The following is a 15,771-nucleotide window of genomic DNA, read 5'->3' as shown; positions in this document are numbered from 1 at the left end:
TGATAGTTTTGGGCAAGCAGAACTCTATGGTGCTGTTCATAATCATTCATACATGCATCAGTGATTAAGTACCACCTATGTGTCAGAGACACTGTGCTGGGCACTGGAGTTATAAAAACTAATAGAAATTTGAAACTTGTCTTTGAAGACACATGGCGGAGGCAGGAGGTAAATCATGCTTTACAGCAAGGTGATAAGAACCATAATGGAGGCACATATGGGAGCACTGAGGAAGACTTTCCAGAGGAGATATATGACATCTGTGTTTTGAAAGAAGAATCAGAGTTTGGCTAAATGGAAAGAACTTCTACATAGAAGGAGCCTATACAGAAAGGTTGAAGCAGAAAGTCATTGAAGCTAATAATTCATTTGGGAATCTACATATTACCCGGGTGGAGATATAACACTTATGAACAAGAGCCAGGCTTCCTGGGTTTACATCTTAATCCTTATTAACTGTAAATGATAGGAACTGTGAATGATGAGATTGATGTGTCCATGCCTCAGCATCTCCATATGTAAAATGGGAGGAATAATATTAGAGTAATACCTATCCCATAAAAAATGTCCAGCACATAGGAAGATTCCATTTGTGTTCACTGTGATAGTCTCACTGCGACTGAGCACAGGAGGTGGGAAAGGCAGGGTTGAGACATGAAGAGGTTAGCAGGAACCAGGAAATAAAGGGCCTACCGGGCTGGGCTGCAAAGCTTGGCCATCCACCCTGAGGGGACAGCCTTTGTGGATTTTCCATTAGAGAGTCATGTGGGCAACTGCTTCTCCAATTATAAATGAAGGGTTATGGAAAATCAGACCTGAATCCAGAGCACACGTGCACTCTGAGTATAGAATGTGCTTACTAGGTGCCTGGACAATCCTTAGCTTGATTTAATCTTTTCAATGCTGTAAACAGATGTCTTCAGGAAAATTGTGTTACATTTGCTCTAAAACTTAGGTTGGAAAGAAACACAAGGTGTAAACGCTTTAGTCCAGATGAATGGATATGTGAAGTGGGTAATGTGACTCAGGCAATCAATCATCCTCTAATTACTAAGCTTATAAAATGTATGCTTTGGAAATGTTCTGAAGTGTCTGCAAAACGCATTCCTGAAAAGTCATCAGAGTGTGTAGTACCATTTCCTGGGTACTAATAAAATACACCCTCTCTCATTAATGCCCTATTAACAATCACTTAGCCATTAATACCTTATTATTAATGGACTTATTAGAGAAGGAAAAATAAAAAGAAAAAATACAACTGGCAATCCACAATTTTGGAGCTTAAATTTTGAGTGATGTATGTAACACATTAAATCTTGCATGCATTACAAAATATTTTATAAAAATTGGGTCATGATGAACATTCTATTTTTAACATGCCTTTCTTTTCACTTAACACGGCACAATGAACACTTTCCCACATGACTGCATATTCTCCTATATGTTCAATTTTAATGGCTGCATATAGTTTTATCATCCAGCTGTAACACAGATTTATTTTTAGTTCTTTGACATTTATGTGGATTCTAAAATTTTACTATTATAAAATAGTATAAAAACTAAATTCGCATAGCTAAATTTTTGCCCAGGTCTATGATTTTTTTTTTTCTTTCAGAATAATTCACAGTGAGCATTTTCCAAGCCTTAAAAGGTCCTGATTTAATTGCAACTGTTGGTCAGGCCTGGGCTCTCCCTGAGCCCTCTTCAGAGATGAGGTGTCTTTAGTGTGATACTGCAGGGCTTCTTACAGGCTACTTGACAACAGCCAGGTTCACTCTTACAGTGGGAAGAAAGTGGTTACCCTGAAGGATCACGCAGTTCTGTGTAAATGAGATGACAAGCTACTCCCTGCTGTTTCAGGGCCGGGGTGCAGGGACCTCAGATAAGGCGGTTTTGAAAGATTCCACTTTGAGCACAATCTGGCTCTGCAGCCAGGCTTCTCAGCACTCATGAATTTCCATTTTAAAACAACAACTGCTCTTTGAACTGAAATTCTATAGCCAGAGAACAAGAACAAAATGAAAGCCTTTATCCTTAATGGTTTATGACAATAAGATGATTTTGAGTATTTCTTAATATTATCATGTGTTCAATGGAAAATCATTTTGTTTTCTTTGGTAGAACATAAATAATTAAAAATAATTTTTCCCAAACCAAATGCAAATACTTTGCTATCTGAGGGGGGAAAAAAAACAAAAACAATAACAAATGATCTAAGTGATCCAGAGCTCTTCCATTTTAATCTTCACACTTTCCTTTGATGAAAACATTTTTATGTATAATCTATAAGTAATGATCCGTTTATATGTTTATAAACCACATCAGACCTGTTGAAACAATAAAACAAAACATGTTTTTGTTCTTATATAATTCTTACCACTGTCAAACAAAGAATAAGAAAAAGTCACCTGTAATCGCGTCACCCAGTGGTTATCTCATTGTATTCATTACTTTAACCAACTGTTTTCTTACATTTAGCTTGATTTAGAAACAACTATTATAAACATTTGCTGCTATGAGTATCTTTGTAGCTATATTTTGTTCAAGCCTCTTTATTTCTTGAAAAATTTGCCTACAGGAAGATTGCATCAATTTACTCACTCACCAACCATATATGAGAGAGGTAGTCATATAACTATTAATGGTTTATATCTAGTGAAACTGAAGGCTGCAAACGTCAAAATGGTGACAACATTAGTGTCAGTAAATCACGGTTGGACTTGAATCCTTGCTTCCTTCCAGCTTATTCTGTTGGGCTTCCTAGGAGGAGAATGACCGGATTCGCTCACATTTGTGGCCAGGAGTGGTGGGGAGAACGTCTGAGACACACGCGTAGGGTTTTGTTTTGTTTTTTTTTTTTGTTTCAGGAAGCAGTCAGTTGCCCAAAGAACAATAGTTAGGAAACCAAGCCCTCAGAGGACCGCATTAACTTGTGCAGTAACAAGTTCAGGGACGCTGGGTGTCTCAGCTGTTCAATAACAAGAGAGGGGCGGAAAGCAAGGTTGCCATGGCGATGCCTTGCCGCACGTGCCGCATGGGGGTGGGGACGGAGGTGACCTTCTGCAGAGCTAAATGAAGCTGTGAAAGTCGCCTCGCCTTGGCCTTGGGATGCGCCCCAAATGTGAGGCGTCTCGGCCGCTGCCAGGAGGCTGGCTGGGAGCACACTGGATCCCTTGGGGAGGGCATGCTGTCCTTAGCACAGAGCAACCCCCTCCTGGCAGCCATTTTATCGCATCTCTTACTCCTCGGCTTCTTCCTAGCACAGGCCTCCGTGGAGCGCAGTTCACTCCGGGGTCTGCGGCGGGAGGCGGGCGCGCCCCACAGTGCGCGCTCGCCGCGCAGTCTCTTTGCCTTCCCCACCTTACGTGCAGCTTCGCGCCCGGAAGGGTTGGTTTTCGTGGTGGTTTGATGTTGGGAGGGGAAGTGGAAATCAAATTCCCGGCAGACTGGGGTGCGATTTCACATGTTGATCCTATTGCGGGTGCGTAAAGGGAAAGGAGACGCAGATGTGATTCGTAAGTGAAGGCTGTAGTCTTGGCGCACTTGGCAAAGGCTTTTTATTTTATACATTGTTTGTATTCTGCCGCAGTCATGTCGGAGGCAAACCAGACGCGCACTAACCTGGAATTAAGACACATATTCACACATTCGTTAAGGACGCCAAGCAGATACCAATCCGTGGTGTTTTCACAGAAAAGAGAAACTGCATAGGCAGCACATGTCTTTCTATTTCACTCCGCTTCAGTGAGGAGATGCAAGGCAGGGCCTGAGTAATAGTATGCTTTATTAAATTCGGTCGCAGTGCCTGCTTTAGGCATTTCATTTTTCCACCTTATGGATGGGGTGACACTAAACTGGCATTTTCTTGGTCTGCACTGTGTTTTGTATGTGCTGCATGCATGCAGTTTAGTGCAGAACGGTTTTTTTTTTTTTTTTTTTTTTGACAGCTGGAAATAGTAACTTCTGTAATTACTGCACAGTGATGTAATGCAATGAAAAATCTTTGGTGGGGGGAGGAGTTTAGGCAGAACAGATTGTTAAAGACAGTGATGATGGGATTTGGAGGTACAAAAAGGATGACAAAGCAGAAATAATTGTACTGCCCTCAAGCTAGGAGCAAAGCTCGTTTATAATTCTCGTAGTTACAGAAGCTAAAAGCAAAAAAAAAATGATTCATTGAGACAAAATCTTTTCCAACATTGCCTTTTCACAGTTGGAGAAATGAAGATTTGAAGAGGTAAAGAATTAACTTACCAAGGTCACAAAGCCGTAAGAATACAGACCTGCTTTTCTGGTTTAACTACGCCAAGTCAAAAAAAGCGAGGTGTGGAATTAACTGCTTTGAAAAATGAAAACTTTTGATCTCAGTCTCCTTCACACTGTAAATTATTGAGGACCCCAAGGACTTTCATTTTTGTGAGTTGTATCTATCACTATTTATCATACTAAAATGCAAAATTAGAAATAAAAATACTAATTCATTTTAAAATAGTAAAACATTATATGATAACCCAAATAACTCATTTTTATGAGGAAAATTAATGAGAAGAGATATATAGATTTCCATTTTTTGAAAACTAATGGGGAACTTATAGTCGGAGTCTCATCTCTGCTTCTGCATTCAATCTGTTTTAGAGTGTTACTTTGATTAACATACATGAAGAAATCTAGCCACTCGTACAAAAAGAGAGGACCTAATACCGGAAAGGTTCTTGAGAACTCTCAGTAAGTGGTGTGCTGCTCCACTTGTGGACAGTGTTTTAAAAACCAGTTCATTATTGAAGGAGAGAAAGGCCACTTTGTAGCACTGCCAGTTTCTCTGGTGTAAATACTCCCAACATGGCTGATAATGCAAAGTTGGGAAAAGACAGGCAGTAGCACATTATTATATAGTGTTTCTACCATACAAATACAATAGCTAGAAATAACTGCAAGAGCCTAACAAGATTGTAGTAAAATGATTAGGAAATGATGGGTTGTGAATATTTATTATCTTTATGTTAATATAATTTAATTGAATGTTTTTATAATATACTTTTTAATAATGATTATGTTTAAGGACTGACTCACAAAATTCTTTAAAATTTGACAGTGGGGACTGCTGAGTCAAATGATATTTCTGGTTCTAGATCCTTCAGGAATTTCCACACTGTCTTCCACGATGGTTGAACTAATTTGCATTCCCACCAATAGTGTAAAAGTGTTCCTCTTTCTTCACAGCCTCGTCAGCATCTGTTGTTTCTTGATTGTTAAATAATCGCCATTTTGACTTATGTGAGATGGTATCTCATTGTGGTTTTGATTTGCATTTCCTTATTAATCAGTGAGGTTGAGTATTTTTTCATGTTTGTTGGCCATATAAATGTCTTCTTTTGAGAAGTGTCTGTTCATGTCCTTTGCCCACTTTTTGATAGGGTATTTTTTTTTCTTGTAAATTTGTTAAAGTTCCTTGTAGATTCAGGATATTAGAATATAAATTATTCTATTATAAAAATACATGCATGTATATGTTCATTGTAGCACTGTTCACAATAGCAAAGACATGGAATCAACCTAAATGTCCATCAGTGATAGGCTGGATAAAGAAGATGTGGTACATGTGTATGATGGAATACTATGCAGCCATAAGTAGCAACAGGATCATGTCCTTTGCTGGGACATGGATTGAGCTGGAAGCCATTATCCTCAGCAAACTAACACAGGAACAGAAAACCAAACACCACATGTTCTCATTCATAAGTGGGAGCTGAACAATGAGAACACATGGACACAGGAAGGGGAACAACACACATTGGTGTCTATTGGGGTTTGGGGGAGGGAGAGCATCATGATAAATAGCTAATGCATGTGGGGCTTAATCTCGAGGTGATGGGTTGATAGGTGCAGCAAACCAGCATGGCACATGTTTACCTATGTAACAGACATGCACATCCTGCACATATATCTTGGAACTTAAAATAAAATAAAATATACACTTTGGGAGGTCGAGGCGGTCAGATCATGAGGTCAGGAGATCAAGACCTACCTCGCTAACATGGTGAAACCCTGTCTCTACTAAAACTACAAAAAAAAAAAAAAAATTAGCGAGGCGTGGTGGAGGGCATCTGTAGTCCTAGCTACTTGGGAGGCTGAGGCAGGAGAATGGTGTGAACCAGGGAGGTGGAACTTGCAGTGAGCCTAGATTGCACAACTGCACTCCAGCTTGGGTGACAGAGCAAGACTCCGTCTCAAAAAACTAAACTAAATAATAATAAAAAATAAAATTTGACAGTGGGTCCTTAAGAGATGATAGAAGCTGCTCCAGCACACCATTGCCTCCAGGGATCCTCAAACCGTAATGGGAGAACCAGTGTATTAAGTTAATTCAACAAAAATTATTAAGCACTTAGTTTGTGCTAATGTCTGGATAATACATATATTGAAATACAGAAATAAAAGAGTAATACCAAGGGTGGGGAAAAATAACTACAAAATGCAATAACTTGTGCTTAGTCCATTCAGGCTGTTATAAGAAAATACCATAAATGGGATGGCTTATAAACAAACATCCATTTCTCACGATTTTGGAGGCTGGCAAGTCCAGGATCAAAGCACCAGCAGATGCAGTGTCTGGTGAGGGCCCCTTTTCTGGCTCATAGATGGCAACTGTTTGCTGTGTCCTTCACATGGTGGAAGGTGCAAGACAGCTTTCAGAGGCCTCTTTTTTTTGAGACAGTCTTGCTCTGGAGTGCAGTAGTACAATCTTGTAGCATCTGCTATATGCTGCGATTTCACCCCAACTTTCATCTGAGGCTTCTTTTATAAGGGCATTAATCCCATCATGAGGGTTTTTCCCCTCATGACCTAATCACCTCCCAAGGTCCTACCTCCTAATACTATCACATTGGTGATTAGGTTTGAACACATGAATTTCGGGGAAACACATTCAGACAGTAGCAATTAAGATACTTTAAACCTTCTATTAAGTCAATTTGAGTTAATTATCTGGCTTATTTGTTGCTTTCCTAACCACACCCCTCCCTCTAAATGACAATGTGTTTGTTTTCTCTAGATGTTACGATTTTATATTTTGTAGTAGGGCTGTAGGCTAAGTCGATATTTTCATCTGACGGCAGTGATCTGGATGTAACATCTCTCTAAAGGTAAAATATTATCATCTTTACAAACAGAAGTACATAAACCTCCAGGATTTATGAATTTAACCTTCTGTGCTACAGACTGCAGGATTTGTTGGATCTTCAGCACAAGCATATTGTTTCCAGATTAGAGGGGCCGTACTCATGGTGAATGCTTGAAATATGTACTGGCATTGTGGAAAATTAGTCATTCAATGATTATTTATTGATCATCTGCTCTATGCTAGAAGCTGGGGAGCTTACCACCCTAAGTAGCCACTCAGTGCTTAAAGCCAGCACTGATCACGGATGTTTCCCTGGGCATTGGAATTGGTGTGAAATAGGTATTGCCCTGAGCACAGTGACAGCAAAGTATAGGAGGCACAGTGCCCCTTTTTATTATATTCTACAACTACTCAGCTATGTTTCATGTACACATTCCCATGAACATATTCTTTAGTGATGATTTGAGTCACATTTGCTCTGGTTGCTGCCTTGCAACATTTGAACTGATTTGGAAATAAAACATTTTTATTTGTTGGTTTAAGTATCAAATGTAAAGGAAAAGCAATTCAATTACAAAAGAGACTTGGCAAGGGCCTTACCAAAGAACCTTGGTCTCTAAAGACCTATACACTGCACCTCGGCCTAGTACAGGAAAAGCTAGAATTTGCATCCATTTTAGATGAAGTGGTCACTCAGAGGGCAGGGCCTGCTTTGTGTAGCTGGGTGTCATTGATCAAGGCACACCTCTAAAGGATGTGTGGCCTAATCGTCAGCGATGGAAAAATAGATTTGCTGGGGTCAGAAAGTCAGAGCCCTCAATTTACCATGCCAGGCTCCATTTCTTCCATGCCTTTACTTATCATCTGGGATTTTAGAAAAGAAATCTGGGATGAGGCAGAAGAAATGAAAGTAACTTCATGTGATTCTCATGACTTTGTTTCCACAACATATTGCCCTAATGGGTATGGATGGAAGCTCTGGGGCTCAGTCCCTTAGTTGTATAAATAAGTAACTGTATGACCCAACTCTGTGAGAAGTTGAAATACCCTCTAAAGTTCTTTGTAGTTTTATAATAATTTCATGTCTAAGACAAAATACTATAGAAGTTTGTAAAGACTACAAGTCTTTTGACATTAAGGCTAAATATCGCTGTGATAAGACCACCTCCAAATCCCCACTGCAGAGGCAATTTCATTGAATAATTTAATTAAGTGCATGAGCTTTGAAATTAGACAAAGCTGTATTTGAATGTTTCCTCAGTCACTTACTAGTGATGTGACCTTAGGTACATAACTGAAAACCTCTTTCAGATGCCATTTCTTAATCCTTAAAATTAAGATTCATTCATGTCAACAAATATTTTTATGAAGCACCTAGTATATGCCAGTCATTCTTTTAGGCACAGAAGATATTAACAAACAAGACAGATATAGCTGTCTTCTCATGGCTAATAATCTGATAGATGGAGACAGACAATAAACAATAACTAAAAATATAGAATAGAATGTAAGCTGGTGATATCTGCTATAAATGACTGATCCTTAATTTTTTTTGTCTTGAAACTTTGAAAAATCTTAAATTACAAAATACCCAAAGGAAATTTTGTTTGTATAGGTTATATCTATTGATATTTATCATATTAAAAACTAAAACAAAATTCTTAAATTATTAATTTATCTAAAAATAACAAGAATTATCCCATTACATGTTAACATAAAGACATTTTTCATTGAAAATGACTATGGTTTACAAATTAAAAACAAATTAGTGGGAAGAGTGTCATTTTCCACATTTTTGCAAGTGTCTTTAATATGTGCATAACAGAATATAGCATGGTGGCTCATGCCTGTAATTCTAGCACTTTAGGAGGCCAACCTGAATCTAGGAGTTCGAGATCAGCCTGATCAACATAGTGAAACTCTGTCAATGTAAAAATTAAAAAACAAAACAAAAGAAAGAAAAACAAAAACAGCATCGTGGCACGTGCCTGTACTCCAGTTACTCGGGAGGTTGAGATGGGAGGATGGCTTGAGCCCAGGAGCTTGAATCTCCACTGAGCCATAATTGCACCACTGCACTCCAGCTTGGGCAACAGAGCAAGACCCTGGGTCTAAAAAATAAATATTAAAAAAAGAATATCCAGCCTCACACAGATAAGTAGTTGGAAAAGGGAAGACTACTATAATAGCATTTTCAGGTAATTGTGGCTGTTCCCCAATACTACATCACAACTTGACAAGTGGTTGTTTCCTTAATGTTAATTACAATGTAAGTCTAAAATCATATCAATGAACTTTTCATACTTTGTTACATTAAAAGCCATCAGTTGGCCTCGCACTCTGAGTAAATCTTTTATGCATTTATGATTTTGTACTATCAAGTATTGGCCATGTGGAAAGTATTAGTTTACTGAATTATGCACATCTTCCAAATTTTGACATATTTCATTTTAAAATATCAGAAAACATTTGTTAATATGACCAGTGTTATCATCAGATAAGTCTTAAGCATTGGGAAGCTTTCAAGCTCATGATGGCATATACAGATTTTCCAAAATTCTAATTTTTGTTGGAAAACTCAAATTTTATCGCTGGCAACAAATACTGTCACTTGTTTTTCTTGAAACGACAGACTCACTTTGTTTATTTTTTAGAAAGTGTCTGCCAAATACTCAAGTGTTTCAGTTGTTCTTTTGAATAAAATGCTGCTCCATGAAAAATGGTTGAGTTTTCAGTTCTCAACTCAATCACATAAGTGCTTTACTTTGAGATAATCATTGTCTTTGTTGTGCAGCAAAATCGCTTTATGTGTACTTCCCATTTCATCACATAGAGTATTGAAAAGATGTGTATTTAAGGGTGGAGGTTCAATAAAAGTAACAGATTTTACTATTATGTCAAGGAAATTCTTAAGTGACGCTTTTTGTTTTTCGTTCTTTTTTATTATTATTTACTTTAAGTTCTGGGAGACACATGCAGAATGTGCAGGTTTGTTACATAGGTATACATGTGTCATGGTGGTTTGCTGCACCCATCAACCCATCATCTACATTAGGTATTTCTCCTAATGCTATCCCTCCTCTAGCCCCCCACTCCCCAACAGGCCATGATGTGTGATGTTCCCCTCCCTGTGTCCATGTGTTCTCATTGTTCAACTCCCACTTACGAGCGAGAACATGTGGTGTTTGGTTTTCTGTTTCTGTGTTAGTTTGCTGAGAATGATGGTTTCCAGCCTCATCCATGTCCCTGCAAAGGACAGGAACTCAACCTTTTTTATGGCTGCATAGTATTCTATGGTGTATATGTGTCACATTTTCTTTATCCAGTCTATCATTGATGGGCATTCGGGTTGGTTTCAAGTCTTCACTATTGTGAATAGTGCCACAATAAACACGTGTGTGCATGTGTCTTTATAGTAGAATGATTTATAATCCTTTGTGCATATACCCAGTAATGGGATTGCTTGTCTTGTATCTAGAATTGCATGGTGGTGAAACACACAATGACCACTAGCACAGCTTGGGGCCAATGCCTTGATTCGTGCCAAGGCACCAAGGGTCTTATTTACTTGTTTTCTTATTGCTTTTACACCATTAGTACAAATGTAGATACAGCAAAAAAGGCAGATAAGATGTCAGTATTATTATGTGAATACGGTTGTCCTCACATATGCCCTAAAAGAGCCTGAGATTCTCACAGGGCTGTAGAGCACACTTTGAGAACCACTGATATAATAAAGATAATTCAAGGGGAAGGCCTATCAATTGACTTGGGGAGAGTAGGCAGCGACTCTAGCTTGGATGGTCAGGAAAAGCCTCTGTAAGAAGATGAGATTTAAGCTGAGACATGAAGGATGAGAGGGAACCAGCCAAAGGAAGACTTGCAGGAAAAAATAGAGTTCTGATGGAGAAAACAGCTAATACAAAAGCTCAGAGGTGGGAAATTCAAGAATAGAAAGAAGATCACATGGATAGGACAAAGTGAGCAAAGGAAGATTTCAAGATGAGCTTGGTCAGTAAAAATAATATCTGAATCACAGAAGTGGTGTTTAAATAAAATAATGCTTATAAAGTGCTTACCTCAATACTTTCCTACTACCTAGCACCCAATAAATGCAGCATGTGTTACTTGTGTATGTGGTGAAACTATGTGTTCTATCAGCTTTGAAATCTGTCTTTTCCTGGTATGCACAAACTTTGAGGCATAAAAGACAGGTTATTGTATTCTTTTTTAGAAAAACACTGTCGAGGCAAACATGTAACTCACAACGCTCTAACATTCAGTTTAGCACGCTTATAGCTTAAGCAATTGAGCTAAGATGTAATGTTATTCCTTATCTAAAAGAAAATAAAAATGCTTTAACACATATATGTATAAGTTTGTTAAACCAAAAGTATAGCTTAGTGGTAGGGAGATGTTTAAAATCCAAAAATGCTAGAAACTAGTAGACAGCATAAAATGAGATGCATTCCAAGAGAAGGATGGGTATTCTTTTCCCACTTGCTCAGTACAGATTGTTTGTTTTACATTTATCAGATAATGTGTTCTTCGTGATTGCCTCAGATCCATCAGACATTAAATAAGCAGTTGCTAGCCTTCTGGTCATCCTTTGCTCAGCGTCGTGTTATGGCAAGAACTGGACCTGATATCTTTGTTCATTTGATTATTTATTCATTCAGCCACCATTAATTGATGTTTATTATGGAATAATCGTGGTTCTGGAAGCTGAGATACAGAGATGCAAGAAGCACTTGCATATCAAGGAATTCCCAGTGTGGGAGATGAAGCAGATAAACAAAAACAAATATATCTTATTTGAAGCAAGTACCAAGTATTGTGAGAGTGAAGAAGGCAATCAAATCTTTGTGAGGAAGGTAATGTGGAGGATGCTAAAGCTTCCTTAAAATGGTGACATATAAGCTGACCCTTAAAAGGATAAGTAACAATTACCCTATGTCAAAGAAAAAATTGCATGGGACAAAGTTAAACAGGCAAAGATGACTTGATTCAGGCTATTTAAATAGGCAAAAGAGGAAAGAACTCAGTCTGAACTCAACTCCACTGAAACAAAAGGAGGGAGGGATTTTAAGTGCTGGGATGAGCTAGTGGAAAAGTACTGTGGGACATTAGAGATAAGTCATAGGCCACCGATATTTGCCAATTGGCTTTGTCCAAAAGAGAAAACAAACTTCTCATATCAATGTGATAGGACATTGTTGCACTGCATGGAACAAACTGCCCACCAAAGTTAGGCTCCTGCTCTCCCAAGAGAGACTATGAGATAGGGGAGATAGGGGCGCTATTTTCCTTGATGATTGTGTTTCAAATACATGGCTCTCAGATCCTAAAGAAAGACATTCCTGGGTCATAAAACTGGCAAGAGACTGGGAGAAGATTTACATTTCTAAAAGGCAGAGGAAGGATTTACAGTTACAAGCTTTCTAAAGCAAACCCTCTAATAAAATAGAAGTCAGGGACCTAAAGTCAGGAAGGAACCTGTCTAAAGGTTAGTCAAGCAGAAGAGACCAGTCGGCCATTTTGGTCACTGGAAAAGTGTGGAAAAAAGTCATTTCAGGCAATATAATGATAACCATGCCACAAAGCACATTGATCACCTAATATATACCACACTAAATACTTTGGTCACACACGTGCACCCAGATGCGCAAATCCCATTTGCTATTCTCATTTTACGAATGATTAAACTAGGTCTTAGAGATATTAAATAGCATAGTAGAGGCTGTATAACCAGCACAATTGCAGAGCTGGGATTTGAAACCTGGTCACTTAACCTCAAATTAGATGGTTTTCACCACTGATAAAATGCTGCTTTCCAGTTGGTTGAAGAAAATATATGTATAACTTATTTTGAGAGATTGGTTTGTTTTCCCAACATTTTGTTGTGATAATTTTAGACATACAGCAAAACCAAAAGCATTTTACAGTGAACCTCTATGAACTCCTGACCTATACTCTTGCCATAAACATTCTACTATACTCACCTTATTACTTATCTATGTCTTCAATGCTACATCCATCCATCAGTCTCATTTTATATCAGTACTTTTCTCCCTAAATACGTCATCACATATATTATTAAATAGATTTGAATGTTGTTTACAGATTTTTTATTTTGTTATAAAATTTACAAAATAAAATGAACAAATCTCAAGTGTACATTCACTGACGTTTCATACATGCACATACTTGTGTAACTCAAACTCCTCTCAATACATAGAAACTTACCATCACCATAGAAAGTTTTCTCATGCTCTTTTCTCATCACTCCTCACTCAACCCCAAGAGGCAAACTTTCTTCTAATTTGATGCTTCTCTAGGTTAGTTTTCCTTTCCTAGAATTTTAAATAAATAAAATCAGACAGTATAGTATCTCATGCAAGACCTCTGTATAGTTAGTTGTATGTGTCAACTTGGCTAGGCCATAGTACCCAGTTATTTTCTCAAACACCAATATGCATGTTGCCGTGAAGGTATTTTGTGTATATATTTATCATCTACAATCAATTGACTCTAAGTAAAACATATTATTCTGACTGATGTCTTTGGGCCTCATCCAATCAGTTGAAGTCCTGAGGAGTAAAAACTGAACTTTGCTGAAGAAGAAATGTAGCATTGTGACTGCAGCATCAACTTGTGCCTGGGTTTCCAGCCTGCTGGCCTGCCCTACAGACTTTGGCCTTGCTAGCCCCACGATCACGTGAACCAGTTTACTAAAACACTCTATTGATTCTGATTCTGTCCAGGTTTTGGCTAATTATAAATGAAGCTGCTATAAGCAATTTTTATTAAGGCATTTTGTAAACATACTTTTTTATTTATCTTGGGTAATTATCTTGGTGTGAAGAATCATAAAATGTATATTCAGTTTTATAAGAAACTCTCAGAACTTTTGTTCAAAGTGTACAATTTAATATTCTCACCACCATATATGAGAGTACTAATTGCTCCATATTCTCACCAACACTTGTTATGGTCAGTCCTTTAAAATTTTGCTATTCTTGTGAGTGCGTAGTGGCATGGCATTGTTTATTAAGTTGCATGTCCCTGATGAACAGCTTCTTCATGTGCCAAGTGGCCACTTGTATATCCTTTTCTGTCGCATATCTGTTCAGTACCCTTGTCTATTCCTCCACTGTCCTTTCTATCATCTGTGATATCATCCTCTTGCCGAATAAATATCTTGATAATATCCTCTCCAGGCAAGACTGGCTTTCATTAATATATCATTTGAGATCTAATAAAGTCAGTATCTTCTACAGGGAGATCATTTAACAAGGATATATCACAGATTTGAAGATAAGAGTGCAAAGCATTTTTTGAAAAGCATTAACTCCTTTCCCTCTATATTTTAGAGTGATTTTATGGTACAGAGTGAGTTGAATTACACTGTGTAGCTCTGTATATACTTTATTGGACACATTTCTTAGTTTTTAACTTAAATTGAAATATTGTTTCTTAGTCTGATCAACACTTTAGTTTGCTATTTGCCATCACTTTTTATGAGTTGTATTTTCTTACATAAAACATTCCAATCACTTGTTTATTGCTTCTATTTTCCATTTGTGCGGTAGCATAGAAACTTCAAGCAAACATCTGTGGGAAAATTATTTGTGTCAAAGGAAATGCCAGAGATCTCACTATGTATATACTGCAAAAAAATGCAAATACTGTCTGTCACTCTTACCCTGATCTACTTACTCTAGTAATGAAAATACATTCTTAAAAATTGATTCAATTTCTCTGTATTACAAATTTAGGGAGAGCTTTTCTTTATTTTTTAAGTCAGTTTTATAGGTATGTTTTCCCTTCATTTCTCTATCCTAGTTATAGAACATAGGCTCTGTTTGAAAAAAAAAATTTGCTCATCTCACATAGATAGAACCTTTATGAAATGAGGGAATTCAGTGGGAGATCTTATTAGTAACACTGACACTGCTCATTTTTTGGTGAGACCTCGACAGTTTTTCCCATTTCTGTCAGCAGTACATGTCATTTCTCATCAGTTATTTTCCTTTTACAGGATATATAAAAAGATCAAGTGGTATTGGGAGAGAAAAAAGCATAACTTCCTCATTGTTATAGGTTCTTAAGAACGAGGGACTTAGCAGTTCCTTGATTAAATCTAAAAAGACAAGAAACTCTTTGGTCTCTTTACTTATTTTTCTTGGTACTTTTGAAGTGATTTAGACCTTGACCCTCCCCACATTTGGAAATCAATACACTGCCTGGCTAATGGAGTACCAATACAAGGCCACCTGCCTACTTAGAGAGTTGTTGAAAGATGAGATACAAAACCTACCACATTGGAGTTTTTGGTCTGAGGCTTTTGTTTGAAGTACTCAAACACTTTCAATTTCATACAAATTCTTTTTTTTTTTTTTTTTTTTGAAGCAGAGTCTTGCTCTGTCGCCAGGCTGGAGTGCAGTGGTGTGGTCTCGGCTCGCTGCAACCGCCGCCTCCCGGGTTCAAGTGGTTCTCCTGCCTCAGCCTCCTGAGTAGCTGGAACTACAGGCACGTGCCACCATGCGCAGCTTATTTTGGTATATTTTTAGTAGAGATAGGGTTTCACCTTGGCCAGGATGGTCTTGATCTCTTGACCTCATGATCTGCTTGTCTTGGCCTCCCGAAGT

General features: G+C 37.9%; 1 long non-coding RNA gene across 2 annotated transcripts in view; it reads left to right on the top strand.

Moving 5' to 3' along the window:
- Positions 1 to 3,349: 3,349 nt before the first annotated feature.
- Positions 3,350 to 15,771, top strand: part of LOC126934723 (uncharacterized) — a 45,111-nt gene continuing 32,689 nt past the window's right edge. Inside the window, exons 1-2 of one of the 2 annotated variants that reach the window (XR_007719091.1) lie at positions 3,350 to 3,481; positions 4,214 to 4,416. This is a non-coding gene — a long non-coding RNA (uncharacterized LOC126934723). Of the gene's footprint in view, positions 3,516 to 4,213; positions 4,417 to 15,771 lie in introns of both variants that reach the window. The other variant, XR_007719092.1, reaches the window with a different exon arrangement.

This window comes from Macaca thibetana, chromosome 14 (genome assembly GCF_024542745.1).
Source record: "Macaca thibetana thibetana isolate TM-01 chromosome 14, ASM2454274v1, whole genome shotgun sequence".
Taxonomy (NCBI): domain Eukaryota; kingdom Metazoa; phylum Chordata; class Mammalia; order Primates; family Cercopithecidae; genus Macaca; species Macaca thibetana.
Note: the sequence above shows the minus strand (reverse complement) of the source record. Positions and strands in the feature narration are given on the sequence as shown.